General features: G+C 33.4%; 1 protein-coding gene across 2 annotated transcripts in view; it reads right to left on the bottom strand.

The window, feature by feature from the left end:
• Window positions 1-18,828, bottom strand: part of LOC129807404 (leucine zipper putative tumor suppressor 1) — a 75,756-nt gene that overhangs the window by 26,532 nt on the left and 30,396 nt on the right. For both annotated transcript variants that reach the window (XM_055856647.1, XM_055856648.1), the window contains exon 2: window positions 9,122-9,240. The gene's annotated coding sequence lies outside the window, so the exon portion shown is untranslated. The remainder of the gene's footprint in view (window positions 1-9,121; window positions 9,241-18,828) is intronic.

The following is an 18,828-nucleotide window of genomic DNA, read 5'->3' as shown; positions in this document are numbered from 1 at the left end:
AGATTATCGACTAAAAATCCTCAATATTCATCACTTTAAAAATTTTGTTGAGGAACTAGCCACAAAATGTTTCTTTCCTTAATAAATTGATCTTCTGAATTTTTTAATTTCTCCATCTTTCTTCCTGTCAGTTGATTTTCCTTTTTCAGATTATAAAATTCGCCTATTTATCACATTATAAATTTCTAAATAGGGAATAAAACATTTGATAAAAAACAAATGTATGACTTTAACTTCATGTCCCGATAGCTGTGCCGTGGTGCAATGGGTTTAGGCGCCACGCCTAGAGCGCTTCTTTCGGTTTTCATTTATGCACTTATGTTCAAATCTTCCTCGTTTATTCTTTTATTTATTTTTTTTCCAATAATTGAAAATGGAAAATAATTTTCTTGCCACTAATAAAATTCGTTGAAAAAATTTTCCAATGAATATTACTTAATTATACTTACGAATAATAATACGAATAATTACGAATAATATTATCAACGAGTTATTACTTACTCAACTAGAGGAGGCTGTTAGACTTATTATCGTCAAATTAAGTAGAAAAAACATTAGGAATTGATATAATTCAGGTAGTAGATTACGATTTATGTGGTCTTATACAGCTTTACATGCAACCCCCTGGCGAGTTGCATAAAATTTGAAGTCACTTTCTCATACTTCGATTTAAATTTATATGGGATTTTTTTGCACTCGCTACCGTTATGCTAAATATTTAAAAAGTGAGAAGTTTTTCCGTATTATAAGATACCTTTCCGTATGGAGGGATAAATATACTAAATTTTTGTTTAAATACATTTTTTCCTCGGAGCACTGTGTGCTGAGTCCGAGATCAATTTAGGAATTGGCTTCAAATAGCTCCATATAAAAAGACCAACTTGCCAGGCGCTTGTTTACATGTGATCATCTTAAAATCAAGTAAAACAGTTTTGATGAGAAACTTTAAAAATTTTCATTTTTTTATAATCAAGTTAAAATAACCTGGGACTGTGAGGAAAAGGAGGTAATGGCAATTAATTTTACGTATTCCAAAGAAGTTTTGATTTTAGCTTTGTTTTTAAAGAATTAGGGAACACAGACTTCATTTGAGAAACAATGGTCAGATTTTTTCTTATACATTATATTTACTGTAAATTTTTATAAATTTCCGCCTCTATTTTTTCATTTTTTTTTTAAGCATTAAGCAGTGATTTTTAACTACAGTGAGCGAAATTCAAATAGGGACGTACTTATAAGCGTGTGTTGTGGGTGGTCTGTAAGTCGGATCGACCTAATATTCTTTTGTATAATATAGGCCTATCCAACAAGACTTTTTATGGTAGTGACCCACGCGCAATTTCGTTCGTGCGTGCACACCAGCCAAATATCAAATTTTTAGGTGATTTTTGAGCGAAATTCAAATAGGGACGATCCCGATTTTTTAAATAAAAGTGAAACAAATCAGATCAATGAGAATTATTTTAATATTGTGGACTTTATATCTTATTCTTCGTGCCAATAAAATTCCTTATAGCCCTATTTAAGACCAATTCATGAAGAATTTCTTACCTAATTAGCATTACTAAGAGCATCAGGTCCTCCACTGTCACTACTGTATGATACTGCTTAACTCTTGCATTAATTTATATTGCAATGATGCCTCATAGATTTTCATTGAGATTTAGGAAGGCAGAAATTACTGAATAAAGCAAAATTTGCAGTTTTTTACCTGGAACCACTTCATTAGATGACTTTCTTCATGAATTTCCCTCATAATTCTGCTGGAAAATGGCATTACCACTAGTTTAGACTTCTGAAAATGGTACCAGTGCATCTTCAATTGGTATTCAACACTTTTGAGATATCATTCTATTGGTCACCCGACAGATTCATGTCTTTTTCTAAAGTGAAAAAGCCGCCCAAGTCATCACAGTTGCACAACCGAAGTTTTTGCTCTGTATGTTATATCAATAATATTTAAAACAATTTCACTCATTCAGTTTAAACTTCTTTTGATCGGAAAAAAGTAAGTTTATTCCAATTTTTATCCATTGAGATATATTTTTCTGTAAATGGTAGACGAGCTTTAATATGACGTTTTAGTCATTTTATGTAAGTACACGAAACCGTTGAATCACCACTAAAATTATATCTGAAAAGTGTTGAATATTATTTGAAGATGCACCGGTGGCATTTTCCGAAGTTTAAACTAGTGGTAATATCAAATTCCAGCAGAATAATGCGGGAATTCACGAAGAAAGTCTTGTAATGAAATGGTTTCAGGACAAAAAACTACACATTTTGTATTAGTCAGGTGATTTACCTAGCCCAAATCATATTGAAAATCTGTAAGGCATCATTGCAAGATAATTTAACGCAGAAGTTAAGTAGTATCCGACCGTGGGGAACGTAGATGAACTCAAGAACGCTATCAGTAGCGCATGGCGCTAATTAAGCAAGAAACTCTTCATGAATTGGTCTTAAGTGTATAGCTAAAAGACCTTATTTGTGGCATAAAGAATAAGAGATCAAGTCCACAATATAAAAATAATTCTCATTGATCTGATTTGTTTCACTTTTATTTAAAAAATCGGGATCGTTCCTATTTGAATTTCGCTCAAAAATCACCTAAAAATTTGATATTTGGCTGGCGTTCACGCACGAACGCAATTGCGCGTGGGTCACTACCATAAAAAGTCTTGTTGGATAGGCCTATATTATACAAAAAAATATTAGGTCGATCCGACTTACAGACCACACACACCACACACTTATAAGTCCGTCCCTATTTGAATTTCGCTCACTGTACCAAAGATTTAACAATTCTTTCAATTAATTTATCAATATTTTCAAATTCTACGTTTATTCTGATCTAAACAAAACGAATACACATTTTCTTCAACAAATTAGTAACACTTTCTTTGCGAAATCCACAAAGAAAATAAATGTTCATACATCATTACTAAGATTTTCAACATCTCACAATAAAAATACGTAAAATAAACTCAAAAAATAATCTCTTGAATGCTTCAAAATGCACAAAATTCTTTAAATTGAAACACTCTCAATTTTTTTCTCAGCGTTAGTCCTGCCCTCGGGCGGTCGATAGGGAAAACCAACTGATTTATTAACAGAGCTTTCGGGACGTGATGTTCTCTGTTTGTGCATAGGTTTTCTGATTAATTAATAAATAAGCCTAATAAATCAGCTGGTTCTGTACATACCAGCCTCTGTTGGGTTTTCGAAAGTTAGATGTAAGACGTTTCACAAATTTTGTTTATCGGTTTTATTTTTATTGTTGATTTTCGGTCAGCGAAAACTGTCTCGTCGTTAAAGGGTTATGCCCAGCGCACAATAACTTTTATTTGTAAACATATTTTCAAAATTTTTAAAGAGAATGAGCGAGATGACTAGATCTAGATCTCACTCACTCTAATTGAAATGTCAAAAACATGTTTACTAAACAAAAGTTATTGTGCGTTGGGCATTAACCTTGATCACCTTGGGTGCCGATCAACGCAATCAGGGAGCATGATCGGAGGCGAACACTGCTCTCACGGGGAGACTGTTCGCAGAATCAGTGTAATCCTGTAAACTGATTGGCGCGATAATCACAATCACGGAGAGTGATCGGTTCGATTTGCCGATCTGCCATTCACGATTCACTCACTGGCCAGTGGCCATATTTATTCACTCCCTGATCCTGTATCATTAATTTTGTGCTATATTATTTATGGTACAATACTGCACTCCACATTTCTACAAATTCTCGCCACATGGAGAATCTCTACCTCATGTTATTTTGAAATTAAAATTGACGCTATGATGTATTTGAGATGAGAATGGCATTATCGCGAAACTGGTTGAGTTTTGCAACATTGTAAAATTGAAGATGTTTTGCAAAAGAGATGTGCAAAATGGGAATTTTCAAGAGCAGCCACCAAATAAAGTATGCATTATAGTAGTATTTTAGTGGTGACGAGGATAGTTCTATAAATCAATCCTTCTTCTCAATATAAGAATTGTGCGGTTGGGTGTTTTGAGTGAAAATAACTTGTGGATTTCACCATCGTTTTTACATTATTCATTTCCCTTATTCATAATTCTTGACACGAGACCTATTGTGGATTTAAAGAAATATAGTTGCTTTTTTTTAATATTCATTTATTCTACAAAAAAAAATTAAAGTAATATTGCAGGGTTTTTTTCTGGAAGCGTGGAAGAAAATCACTGGAGAGTAAAATGTTTTCTGTTTTTCCTGCACCAAAGTGCCAATAAACCATTTTTTTCCAGTTATTTCACCATAAAAATTTTGTGTTAATGTGAAGATTATTGAAACGGGATTTTACTATTCGGTGCTTTTATTTTGGAAGAAAATAATGAAAATGAAGTACATTAGCTCATTATTACCAATTCTTAGTGGCTTCCATTGTCTGCATTTCAAATGTTGATCTTTAGAAAGAAAAATTGAGCTGGAAAGGTAAGAGAGAATAATACCTTACAACTTCACAATAAAATTAAGAAAAAAAAACAACTGACCGCGTGATCTTGAATGAGAAAGAATGTAATTTTCCGGATGATGGGGAAACCTACAACTGCTGAGAAGTTCTGATGCTTTCGAATTTAAGAAAAAAAAATGAAAGAGATATGAGGAGTGCTGGGTGGAAAAGAGAGTTTTTCAGTTTCTCAATTGGATGTTTTATAATACTATGGCAGTCGGAGGTGCAAGAGCAGGCAGCGGAGCAAGAAAGTTGAGAAGTGTATCTCTGTATCCACAAGAGTCGCCTAGCGTGGGAAAGTTCCTCAATGGCCACTTCTTGGGAGAATACTAAACGTACCAACAATGTATGCAATGCTATATACCGAAACATACGCCTCTATTTATTGTCTGTATAGAAAATTATCGTTACACGTTCCACTACGCGATCTTGAGCTCGATTTTTTTTTCCTGTACTTTCCTTCCTCAGCTCCCATAGCCACAAGAAATCTTTTCTTTGGCCACCTTCTGCCCCGCGGCCGTTTTGTGCCTCCGTGGATTATGATTTCTGCGTGCGAGTGACTCCTCAAAATCCCCTATGGCAGTCCAAATTGAACCCTGTGAGAAGATCAATTTCTTTCGCCCATGGAGATGGTGAAAGGTCTTGTGAAAAAGAATCTATATAGTATATTGAGCTCTTTTGAAAAGTCTCTTTGTGGGTGAAATCGTTTCATCTTTCTCCTCAGACGCTCCATTACATTCCCGGATTCGAACTGAGAGAGTGGCAGGGAAGAATGAGATCTATTTGGGAGGGTATTCATTTAGCTAATTGACGTACATTGGCATAATAAAGGACGATCATTTTATTAAGATAATACTTTGGAAGGGACCAATGTAATCCTCAAATTGTCCTATTGAACTTTGTAGATTAGTCTGGATTGATACATTTCTATCGATTAGTTTTCTTGGCCATCGAACTCTTTTATTCAAATTTAGGCAAAGGTAATGTAATTACAAACGGAGGCAGAAGATAGAGGCATTATTTTGATAAAAATGCTTAATAAAAAATCGAACTTGTTCATTAAATTAAGTAAAGGCATCTGCACACTAGAAGCAATCTCTTTAAAAAATGCCTTTTTAAAGAAAATGAGCAATAGAATCATTTTTTCAATAACGAAATTGATATGATGAGAAAATAAATAAAATCTGGCAAGTGTAATGAACAAATTCAGCGAGTAAAAAGGAAGTTAATAATGATGCTATTCCAATGAAAAATGAAAATGTTTTTTAGCACTATATTTTCTTAAGTGCTTCTGCATTACCGACGTTTTTCTTTGTATTGGTTCCAGTCTCAACTGTTTCTCCAACTCGAAAAGAGTCGATAATGCAGAAGCACTTGAGAACAGTAAAGTACTTAAAAAAAAATATGCTCATTTATCATTTTATCTTAAACAAATTTTGATCAGTAAAAGATTTTAGCCAGAAAAGATCAATGATATAAGTAATTTATTAGAATAGGGTCGAAGGAACATCTCTTCGACAGGGAACCCCTATTGACACTTTTGTCAAAATGTTGAAATTTATTTAACGCATGCAATAAAATCTAAGTAATATAACGGTTTTTTCATTAATTTGCGTTTTTCGATGAGGATAAGTGTTCGAATTTCGTATTCCAAATGATGCAGAATAGGGTGTCAATAAATCCTGACACGAGTACTTAAAGTCTCAATACACTAAGTCCCGGCATTATGCACTTCGGGATTATGCACCTGACGGAATTATGCACATGCAATTATGCAAGTTTGCCTACCATTGGGAGTCAATTTATGAAATCATTTTTGAAATACGCCTGAATGTATACTATTTTGCGACGCGGGAAATTTGAAAATACTGTGATTCATTTTTATTTATTTATTTGTTTATTGTGCTTACACTAGAGTCCTTTTCAAGTAATTATATGTTATGCGTTTATGCGGCCACCGCCGTCTTAGCGTTGATGACCAACCTCCGGAGTGAAAACGGTGGAAAACTCCTTCACAGGTTGTATATGCCAATCATTCATAGGAGACATAGATATAATTCTTGATATATGACATAACAACATTCTCTAAACACCGTTATGCAAAATTTAATTTGAATTCTTTTTTTAAATAAAACTTTAATTTCTCTTATTAAGGTAAAATTTTTCAATATTTTAACCATTTATTGAAGAATTCTGGCCAAGAAGTACTGTTTGTAAATCCATTTCTATTAAACTGTTGAATCTTTTTGTTTTGAATACTTTTACTCCACGCGAAATTTGTTTTACGGCCGATTTATTCAAAAGAAAGCCCCTACGGGTATGCAATTTTTCTCGATGCATAATGCCATTTCGCGCGATTTTTTCGGTCCCTAAAATGTGTATAATCCCGGGACTTAGTGTAGGTGTTTCTTTCACCCTGAACTACACATAGATTACTAAATGAAATATTTGAAACTTTTATGATGATTTTACTTCTTTTAAAGATCTATATTGAGTATTGGTGATAATTTATTTTCTAAAGACCTAAAAAACATTAAAAATGTCAGTAGAATTTGAAATTGGATCAGTAAACGAAATTTAAACGGTACAAAAATTAGAACTAAACCAAGGAATTTGTCTTTAAATTTTCAATGAAGAAAAATTATTTACTTATTGTAATTCTTAGGGGGAAGTACTCTGCCTTCTAACGTTCATGCCTTCGAATAATGTGAATTTTCTTTTATTATTCCTAAGGAATTTTATTTAATTATCACTTAATTATTAATAATTGATAAAAAGCTAACTAATATTTAATAGAAATATGTAAGCCTCATAGAAAAAAGCAAAAGAAATTTCACATTATTCTAAGACATGAACGTTCGAAGGGAGAGAACTTTCCCCTAGTTCTTATTTAAATTAGGAGCATTATTGTAAATATACCCGCGACCCCAATAGGGATAAGCGGTTGAAAATGAATGAATGAATATTGTAAATATTTAAGATTTTTACTGAACATATTGAATCAAATATTAATGACAAAATTGATTTTTTCCTGATCAAAGCTCATTTTGCAACTGATGGCTAAAATTACTGAGCGATCTACACTGAGAAAAAAATGGGGTGCGATTAACTTTTTTTCCTCATAACTTTAACACTTTTGGTGTAAAAATATATCAACATTTTTTAATGTTAATTTTACACCTTTTTAAGCGTAAAATTAACATGAAAAAAGGTAACTTTAACCCAGCATAATATTTACACCGATTTCGGGTCAATAATGTAGGGTAAAATTAACATTTCCGGAATGTTATTTTAACTTTTTCGGATTTCTCTCAGTGTATGATTGTTTTGCTCGTTTTGCTTACCAAAACATTTATTTGTTGAACAAAAGAGTTCTTTTTTAGACAATATTTACCAATTATAAATAATTATTCCATTAAATCCACAGTGTACCTTATTATTCAGTTTAAATTCATTTCAATTAACTGGATTGCTTACTCACCATATAAAACACAGATAATCTCAATTCAAATTAAATAAATAAAATAGGAAAATTTCTCCACTATAGAATAATATACCTTGAACGAGTAAGTTTGACACCAAGAGAGATCGAACGTGTTACAAGAGTCGAGATAAGCCTCATCGGCATTTGCAAGACTCAGAGATAAAATAGTTCTGACCCATGTTAAATAAGGTAAAGCGCCCTCAAGTCGACCGGTTCCTCAATTCGACCGGTAGAGTTATTTATTCATTCATTCATTCATTCATTTTCAACCGCTTATCCCTATTGGGGTTATTTATTCAATTTATTTATATTTGCACTAATATTTGGCGTATGATCTAACATTAATAGGTCAATTATTTTATAAATAAATACGAATCAGTGACAATTTTATAGAAATTCACCATCAAACATTGAAATATTGATCACCGGTCGACTCGAGGGCACTTTACCTTAGGAAATTGTCAAAATCTTAATGTGGAGGAATAAGGGTACCAATTTTGATGTGCTTCTAGTTACGACTAGTAGATGTAGACTCACAATCAGCTGTATATATTCGAAAGAACTCAGAATAGGGTCGAATGAACACCTCTTCAACAGGAACCCCTATTGACACTTTTGTCAAAATGTTGAAATATATTTAATGTATCTAATAAAATGTAAGTAATATGGCGTTTTTTCATTGATTTTGCGTTTCTCGATAAGGATAAGTGTTCAAATTTCGTATTTCAAATGGTACAGAGTAGGGTGTCTATAGGTCCTGACACAGGTTCTTAAAGTGTCAATAGGTGTTTCTTTCACCCTATTTCAGTATTCGGTACTCAAGAACATTTCTGTAAATTTAATTTCTTCATCATCATACTTTTTGTACTGAAATTACAGAAATATTGTTATATTTTCTAAAAAAGTATAGCTGTGAGATTAGAGCATTTTAGAAGCACACTTAGGGTTACACTTTGTTTCGGCGAACTTAAAAGACATAAAACGCAAAATGTGCATTATAAATACAACTTTTCGGCAAATTTCAGTTGTGTGCTCCACCTGATGAGTGCTTCATAGAAAATAATTCAAGGGGATCACCCTAGTAGTGAATAAAATTATCCAAAAAGTTGTAGGATGGGTTGCCATTTACAAGTAATTATGATAAGAATACACTTACTTAGCTTAGGAGGTGAAAAAGACAGGTCCGCAGGCACTTGTAGGTAGAGAGGTAACAGGCTCTTGTAGAGCATTCAATGCTACCGTTGGGCTGTATGGATGTCAAAGGACGTCCGGCCCCTATAAAATATAAAACAAAAAAAGAAGAATGTTATTGTCGATAATGTTTCCATCTTTAACTTTTAAAAATATTCAGAGTTTCCCATATCACTGTTACAAATTTTTTTTTTAATAACAGGGTTACGTATCTTTAGTCAATTTATGAGCGCAACAAAACCAAATTGGTTACTGATTGATCATTTAATTCTGAGACTGTTCAGTTGGAGCGAGAAAATTAACTTTACGTCATTCTTGAAGAAGCTTTCGTCATCATTGAGGAAGCTTTCAAAGTGTCACTACATTAATCATAGAAATAATACTTTAATGGATAATCATTTTTATACCAGTCTTTTTAATTAGAAGCATCCTTTTAGGCCATTATTCCTTTAGGAGTATTCCAGGAGAATCGTCTTTGTTGTTGTATTACTGAAGAATTAACACGTTATGTAGATTAAGATCTAATTTATTAAATGATTTTGTTTAAGTTTTTTATATACGAGGGCTTTTTCATAAACAAAAAATAAATATTATGTATATAAATTATTCGCAAAAGTTTGTGAATTTCTACAGGGGATTTACGAATTGCTCGTTAATAGTATAATCCACAAAAAAGTACGTAAAAGTTTGTACTTTTCCACAAACACTGTTCGTAACATGGTCATTTAACGAGTTTTTTGTTTCTTTTTTAGAAACGTTTGTTCGTATATTTTTGTTTAATATGATATAACTTTACGAACAAATGACAAAATTTGATGAACATTTTTCTGTGAGCTCACAAACATTTACGAACAAATGTTTGTAAAAGAACAAAAAATGCTCGTCAAGTGATCAAGTAGCGAACAATGTTTGTGAAAAATTACCAACGTTTTACAAACGTTTTAGTGGGTTATACGATTTATGAAAATTTCGTATAACCCAATAGGGTTTTACAAACATTTACGAACAATTTAACGAAACATTTCTCTGTGTAAACAAAAAGCGTTTTTTTTTTGTATCTCAAATTCCCGATGGTTACCCTTTTAAGTCTATTGTGAGAGCTATTTTTTCTCCTTGTGCTTTTTTCCATCCTCTGACCAAGAAAATGTTGAATTGTGCGGGATGAAATCAACAATAAATCAATATATAGATGAATTTAATTGTTCTTCATGGGCGATCGTGAGATGTGGATGCTTTGCGCAATCCAAAGAGCCAATTTGCTCATTTTGTGAATGGCAAGTAGGAGAGAAAAGAGACTCTGTTTAGCTTGGGATGGATGCAAAAAAAAATCATCCATCCAGTGCTTTGGGTCAACCACTGCGAAGTTGAGAAAAGAAAGAAAAAAAAAAGTATGATCGCCAAGAGAAACGATCTCGTCCATCGAGGCTCACCCAATTTAGCATGGATTTTCTTAGCTTTTATATTGTATGGTTTTTGAACCATTTCAACTTGTCGATGTTGCTGCTGCAACTTTATCTCATTCTCTGCTTCTCTCTGGCCTCAACTGTAAATTGTCCGTGTGTAAAATGTTCAAATTCAAAGGAATAAATACTTGTCTCTTGAGACCATAGGCGCATGGTATAAGTCAAATCCGGGAGGGAATTGGGCAGTGCGAGGGGGATAAGATCAAGTCTCGCTGAAATATCACAAAAATCATATACTTTGAAGCACTTTTCGAACTAACTCTCGTTCCGCTCTTGGTCACTTTTTCATCCACTTTATTTTTATTGTATTTTATTTAAATTTTGAGATTACAATCGAAAATCCGCGTTGATTTTTTTTTCAATGTGCTTCAACTTCTTCGCCCCCATCTCTTTCCTCCCTCCCCACACTGACGGATTTTTAATAACACCCAGCAATTGTTTAAAGTGTCTGACATAAAGATTTCGTCATATAATTTCTGCGAAATCAAAAACAAACCATGTAAAAGAATTAACAAGAAAGTGAAACGAGAAAAATAACCGTCATCCATGTCTTGGGGAATTGCATAAAAGACACATTTTACACCAGAGACACTAATTTTTTTAGATCATCATTCGTGATTTTTTTCTCTGTTTTGGTCTCTCAAGGGGCAGCATAAATTACTCAATGATGTCTGACACTCCATAAAGATCACCACTGATCACGATCATCATTTTGAGCTTTTGAACTTTTTTTTTCTCTCCATTTGCGCCAATTGCCCAATTGTCGTGCCTGTGAATATTAATTTCGCAACTTAACGATCATTTCCATGAGACTGCAGTGGTAGTATATTTATTTTGCCAGATGGGGCCCCCAGGGGAGAAAAATGTAATTTTCACCTCCGTCCTGTTTTTTTCTTTGCCATAATTTCCCCACAGAGACTTAATCTGCTTTTTCTGTCCTTTCTGACGATTGCGTGTTGGTATAGCATAAATGTTTATATTTCATGAAAAATTTAAAGATCAATTCACCCTCTTTTGTATCTTATACCTCCCAAGTAACAAAATTAATGTTATTAAACTGATTAAAAATGGCGAGTAACGCTATGGTAATTGAAAGGTTGATGTTTCTAAAAAATGCCAAAAAAGTGGAGAAAGTTTTAAGTAAGATAACTTACGAAAAATATACCGTAAGTTAACTTACTAAAATCTGATCTATTAAAATTAATATTTTTTAAACGTTAAAAAATCAAACTGGTCAGTAAATCATTTCAAATGGACAGTAATAAATTCAAGTTCGAAATTCATGCAATTTCCATTAACTTTTAATGGAAAAAAGTTTTTAAGAAAAAAATAAAGAAATAAATTATCAATTTTCCACGAAGTCGTCTTGTAGAAAATATTGCGATATTTTTACGACATAGTTACTAAGTGAATGCTTTCTAAAATTAAAATATTTAAGACAATTTTAAGTTTTACGTAAGTTAGTAACGTTTAATGTACGTAAGATTTACGTTAGTTGTGTTATGAGCAATTTTAGAAAGCTCACGGTGAGTTTGTAATTCGGTAGGAAAATGTTTCTGGGGGCTTATAAACCACTCGTTACATGCATTTGTAACGCATTTGTAATGCATTTGATGATTGGCATATACAACCTCTGATGGAGTTTTCCACCGTCTTCACTCCGAGGTTGTTCATTAACGCTAAGATGGCGGTGGCCGCTAAAAATTACAATGTACTTTTGCCTCTCTTGTGATGTTCCTTATAAGCATTGCTGATGAATAAATATCTATCTATCTATTTCCTATTTCTTTAAGCCTATCAATTTTTTGTAATCATTTGAAATAGAGTCAATTTAAAGGATTCACGATAAGAAATGATATATTGAAAATTTAGGAAGATTGAAAAAATTTTGTTATGCAAATTTCTATTTCTTGGTATTATTAAAAATAGCAGTTATGATGACAGAAGGTCAGAAATCTACAAAGTCGCGATACCATACATTACACACAGTTTCCGCTATTTCAAATTAAAAACTCAAGTTATTCACTTTGATGAGATTTCAGATAGAAATTCGATACGGGGAGTCTTTCTTATAAAGTTGTCACCACCATCAGCAGAATACTGAGAATTCTCCCATTCTGATTTCTTTTCGCAAGTTTTTAAGTGTGTAGTGAGACTACACACAGAAAAAAATATTTTGTAAAAATGTTCGTAAATGTTTGTGAATTCCTGTGAGGAACTTGAGAAATGCTCGTAATCGTATAACTCACAAATAAGTTCGTAAAATTTTATACATTTTTCACAAACATTGTTTGTAACATGATCACTTGACGAGCATTTTTTGTACTTTTACAAACATTTGCCCGTAAATGTTCGTAAACACCCAAAAACTGTTTATAAAATTTTGTCATTTGTTCGTAAAATATTCGTCAGATAAACAAAAATTTACGAACAAATGACAAAATTTTACGAATATTTTTTGTGTGTTTACGAACATTTATGAACAAATGTTCGTAAAAGTACAAAAAATGCTCGTCAAATTATCATGTTACGAACAATGTTTGTGAAAAAAGTACAAACTTTTACCAACTTGTTTGTGGGTTATACGATTTGCGAGCATTTTGTAACTCCCCCATAGGAATTCACAACACTTACGAATATTTTGCAAAATATTTTTCTTTTGTGCAGAGTAAAAGAATTACTGAGAATACAAGAATAAGGGATGAAAAGTTAGTAATGTTAGGTCATTCTTTTGTTTGGATTTATTTATACTCTTATTTGTTTATACTTTTTCAAACTTGTTCATACTATATCAAATTCGAAAATTTTATTTTCGAATTTCTAAGAAGAAGCTTCTTTCAAGAAGTGTAAATTCTATAAAAGTAGGGGAATGTAGGCAGCCTTCGCACATTAAACTGTAAAATGGGCAGTGAATTCCACTACACTAAAAAGTTCACTGATCTTTTAGGTTTTTATGCATGCCTAGTTCACTATCACAGAATTGTTGGTTTTTCCTGGACAGGAAAATGAAAAAAATATGATGATTTATGCGATTCTTACCCCCGGGGGCAGTGTTCACACGATGGGGGTTTGGGTTCGTCATTGCTTTTTTTCTCGAAATAAATTTTATCTACTGTTAAAAATTATTTTCCGATTGTTATACTGTACCCCCGTGAACCCACGGAAACTATCACTGCACTAAAAGATGATCTTTAAAACACATTTTTTCACATTTTCTGGAGCACTGTTTTTTTCTTTCAAATGAATATCGAAAAAGCGACAATGAACATGTTCACACGGTGCACACTGTCAATAATCGTCGTCTCATGGAGATGGGAAGTAGACTATACGCCTGTCGAAGAGGAAATGACCATGAATGTCTCACTGTGACTTATGAGGCTTTAGTGAGGTTATGATTTTCAAGCTGGAGTTGTCTGATATGGATGTGCGAACGCTCACACATTCAGTGTTTGAAACCACACACAGTGTAGTACTTGCGAATTTTCCGCCACCGTGAAAATAATTTCCCTTCGATGCAAAAAAATATTAAGTAAATATCATCTCAAGTATACTCTTCATCCACTGTGTAAGTGATTTTTTTTAGAAATGAGTTTAACTATGAGAAATCAAATGAAATGTGCGCCATCAAAATTATCCATTTTGAGCCAATTTTCTATTTGCGATCCTAGCACCTAGGATAGAAGGGCCTGGCTGCCTCGCTCTGGTTCCAGATTTGACACTTGGGTCGCACTATAACTAGTCCATGTCATTTTTTAAAATTATCAACGACTTTTAGTACCGTCGTTGCGGGTGACTGCACGTTTTTTCGCTATTTTTCAACTTTACCCTCTAAAAGTGGACAGTTAAAGTGAAGGGAGGGGGGTTAATGGGTAAAATTATTTGTATTCAGTTGTTAATGAATGGATTTTGTGCCACTAACATTAATTTTATAAAATTTTACTATGTTTAAAAAAATCAAGAAAAAAGGCTTGCACTGGGGATAAGGTGCGGGTGACTTTGCACTTTTTAATAAATACTAAAAAATCAACAATTTCTGATAATAAACGACAATGAAGATCTTCAGTTCTAAGGGTAAGATGCACGAGATCTACAAGATGACGTGGTCGCCATCTTGATTTGACGTTTCTGTCCGCCATTTTGAATAACTGTCAAAACCTAAAACTGGTCCGATTGGGTTGAAATTTTAGTATGTTGTAGCTGATGTCAAGACCTTTTCAGAACGTATCTATGTCCCAGTCTACGTCAAGTATTTACCTAGATACAGGGGCTCAAATTTTAAAATTTTGTAATACTCATATTTTGACGGTCTTTATTTTTTAATCTTCAATATTTGAAACCTAAACGAAATGCCTCAGTAACAATTAAAAATGGTTGAGACTTTTATTTTATATATTTATTTACTCTAACATAATTGAAAAAAAATAAACGAAAAGCGCATTTAATTAATTTTTTATTTTTCATCTTTGCGAAAACAGTTTTTAAGATTCTCAAATAATGCACTGTTATAAACAAAAACATTACTTTTCTTTTTGTTTGTTTGTTAGATCTTATCGCCTAACGATAGAACTGCCTTTTTTGTGATGGTTTTGATAAAACAGGCTCCCTGTAATTCTGTATTCATGAAAATGTCAAAATTTTAAACTTAAAGCCCCTATATTCAGACAATCACTTGACCTAGGTCGGATTTTATATATGTTCTGAAAAGGCCTTGACATCAGCTAGAACATACTAAAATTTCAGCTCAATCGGATGAGATTTTTGTTTTGACAGTTATTCAAAATGGCGGACAGAAACGTCAAATCAAGATGGCGACCATACCATCTTGTAGATCTCGGTCATTTTATCTTAAATTACTAAAAAATTGGACAATTTTTAGTCAAATACTTCTATAAAAAAGCTTTAGAAAGACCATTATATGCAATTTTATATCATAAATAATGCGTTCTTAGGAAGATAATAGAGAAAAAAATATTTTAATAAAAATAATCAACAAAATCTAAGTGGATTACTCTAGCCAGATAAATTTAGATTGGATTTAGGCAATTTACTACTCTGAAATTGATTTTGGAATTGCACCTTTAGATAACTTTTTCACGGAGCCGTTTTTTGACAAAATACCTATATTAGCATTTCATTGACTATTACTGAAACTACAAGAATCCTATTAGGGATCATTGTACCTTACTTGGTACATAACATATCCCTATATACTTTGACATGGTAGACCGGACCGGCGAAGACCATCAATAAATGCTAGAATTTATGAAAGTCTTAGAGACAGCAGAGTGCAAAGTCACCCCCCGAGTGCAAAGTCACCCGCAACGACGGTATTGAAATTGCTCAATGGCTTCCACTTTCTTTGCGATTGTGGTACTTGTCCTCGCTCTCTTCATTATGGATGACAATTATCACATCTACTCAATAAAGTTTGCCAAAAATATTAAAATAATTAAAACATTGCATGTCGCGTACTAAAATCATAACCTAACTTAAAATCAGTGTTTTGAAATCATCGGTCGATAAATTGTGGACTATAGAGCGATTGGCTATAGCGGGGTTCTACTGTATTTTTACAATGAAGATAAGGTTCATAAATACTTAACTTATGGCTAAGAAATGCGGAACCAATTTTTTTGGTCCTACCGTCGAATAGTTAAGGAATGTTTTTAAATTATGTTTTGAATTGATATTCCCTAGATGGCCTATATCTAGAATCTAGACCCTAGGTAGATTTTCAACGTAAAATGAGGAACGGCTTAATGGAAATTGATAGAAGTGTATGTAGTTTAATTATTATTTTTATTCTAATTATACTAAAAGTTGTCTCTCGACTAATCCTCAAGTCTGTACATGCCGTAATATTGAGAGCAATGAAAGTCTTCTGATAAATTCCCATTAGGTGAGGAAACGTTTAAAAATGAACTCATCGTGAACATTGATAGAACGGATAGAACAGACCGAGAAAAACAGTGGATATTTCTTTGGATATGGCAATGCCTGGGAGGGCAGGAAGAAACTCGTTGCACGCGTTGTCAGGTGTGGTTCAGAAAAATGATGCTGTGACATCGAATATCATATCAAGTGATACCAGCATTGATTGTGGGTAATTTACTGTTAATGTCTCCAAAGTGCGACAGGTTGTGTTACTCTCCGGAGACCATAAAACACTGATTTCATTTCCAATCCCACAATCAACATTAATGGATCACCACTTTTTTCCACTTCTCTGGAAAAAAAGATGAAAAGGTATTGCGACAAAGAAGCATTTTGGTGAGGACTTTATTAATACATCTTAATCGGTTAGAGCGGAAAAAAAATTGCGCGAAATGTGTTTGATTGTGGCTGAAAGCGCGGGATTAAGTTGGTGAATGAGTGCTGTTTATCTTTTTTAAGGCTTTTTTCTTTTTCACTTGATGATGCCAGAGAGCAACATGAATGTGCTTTCAGATGTATGATTGTATGGAGTTGTTGGATTTGAAAATAAAGCGTCTTGTGGTCAGGAGACAAAGGCGGTCTTTGGGCCAAGAGTCATCTTTGAGGTTTTGGAGCTATATACAGTGAGAAAGAGAGACAGAGAGACAGATGTGTTCAAGAATACTCCAAAACCCGATTATGCAGCAGTGAAATCCGTTACTGAACCAATGCGATCACCTCTAAAACTAATGAAGATTGAATGCAAAATTGTTATGGAAGAAGTGCACAAGAACTCGTCTCGCTGCCCTTTTTTTTCATCCTCTTTCCCACAACTCCTAAGCTTACCTTCCTTTCTTCACCCGAGGCTGGGATGGGGAAATTGTTATTGGATGGTTGAAGGAATGAGAGACGATGTGGTGAGAATTGTCCGGAGGCCGATGGTGCAAAATGGGACACACTAATTGGTACAAAAGTATCAATGGGTGATCGTAATGGGTACTTAACCCACTTGTCGAGATCATCAAGATCACACACGTTGTTGTGGCATCCCAATAGACCACGTAGAACTAGATCTGACCATTTAGGTGCGTCTTCCCCGGTGATCGTGTCGATGACGATCATTGAGTAATCGCGAAGCGTGGAAAAATTCACATAATTTCCCAAAATGGGTGATCTTGAGCTTGACTGTGGCTTGTGCCTCGCGGACAAGTCGTTTTGTGGGCATCTCAGAAGGTCATCGTGACTGTTTTATTGCTATCCGATTGATCATCGGTGATTGCCAATGGTGAAATTATGCGATCGTGCGTCTCTTCCATGAAATTTTGACTCTCTTCGTGGAAATTCATCGTCAAAATCACTCTTTGAATCTCTTTTGGCCACAGTTTTTTTTTCGTTTTTAGCAGCCATCATCGGACCTAATTGTCGAATATTGGGGGAATGCGGTGTAATTTTTACGTCATATCCGTTTAACTCTGAAGATACCGGAAAGTTAAAATAAAATCAATGAGCACACACAAAACAATCAATGGTGAAAGAATATTCGCAGAGTGCTCGAAATTATGCTTAGTCTTAATAATAATAATAAGTTAGTCCGACTTTCAGTACTGTCCGACTTTTGGCAAATTAACGTAAATTGTCCTAAAGTCGATTGGTTCCTCAAGTTAACCGGTAGACTTATTTAATTTAGTTTAATTATATTTGCTATAATATTTTAGCGTATGGTGCACTCAGAGAAATTCGAAAAAGTTAAAATAACTTTCCGGAAATGTTTATTTTACCCTGCAGTATTGATCCGAAATCGGTGTAAATATTATGCTTTTTAAGTATATTAGGGGTTAAAGTTACCCTTTTTTCATGTTAATTTTACCGTTAAAAAGGTGTAAAATTAACATTAAAAAATGTTGATATATTTTTACACCTAAAGAGTGTTAAAATTATGAGGAAAAAAAGTTAATCGCACCCTTATTTTTTCTCAGTGTGGGTATAACATTAATAGGTGGATTATTTTGTAATACAAATCAGTGACAATTTCATGTTAATTGACAACAAAATTTTCAAAAATTGAATAAATAATTCTACTGGTCGAACGGTAATTTACCAAAAGTAGGACACACTGAAAGCCGGCCTATAAAAAATGACTTCAGAACCTAAATGTACCTAAAATTCAGCTCTTTTAATTTTAAAATACTCTAGAGATCATATTTGTTAAATTCTTTTGACACGTTCAGGTTAGTTTGAAAGGTCTTGGAATTCTTTACAAGTCTGTATAGAAAACAATATGGACTTGAAACCAATT

This window comes from Phlebotomus papatasi, chromosome 3 (assembly GCF_024763615.1).
Source record: "Phlebotomus papatasi isolate M1 chromosome 3, Ppap_2.1, whole genome shotgun sequence".
Lineage (NCBI taxonomy): Eukaryota > Metazoa > Arthropoda > Insecta > Diptera > Psychodidae > Phlebotomus > Phlebotomus papatasi.
Note: the sequence above shows the minus strand (reverse complement) of the source record. Positions and strands in the feature narration are given on the sequence as shown.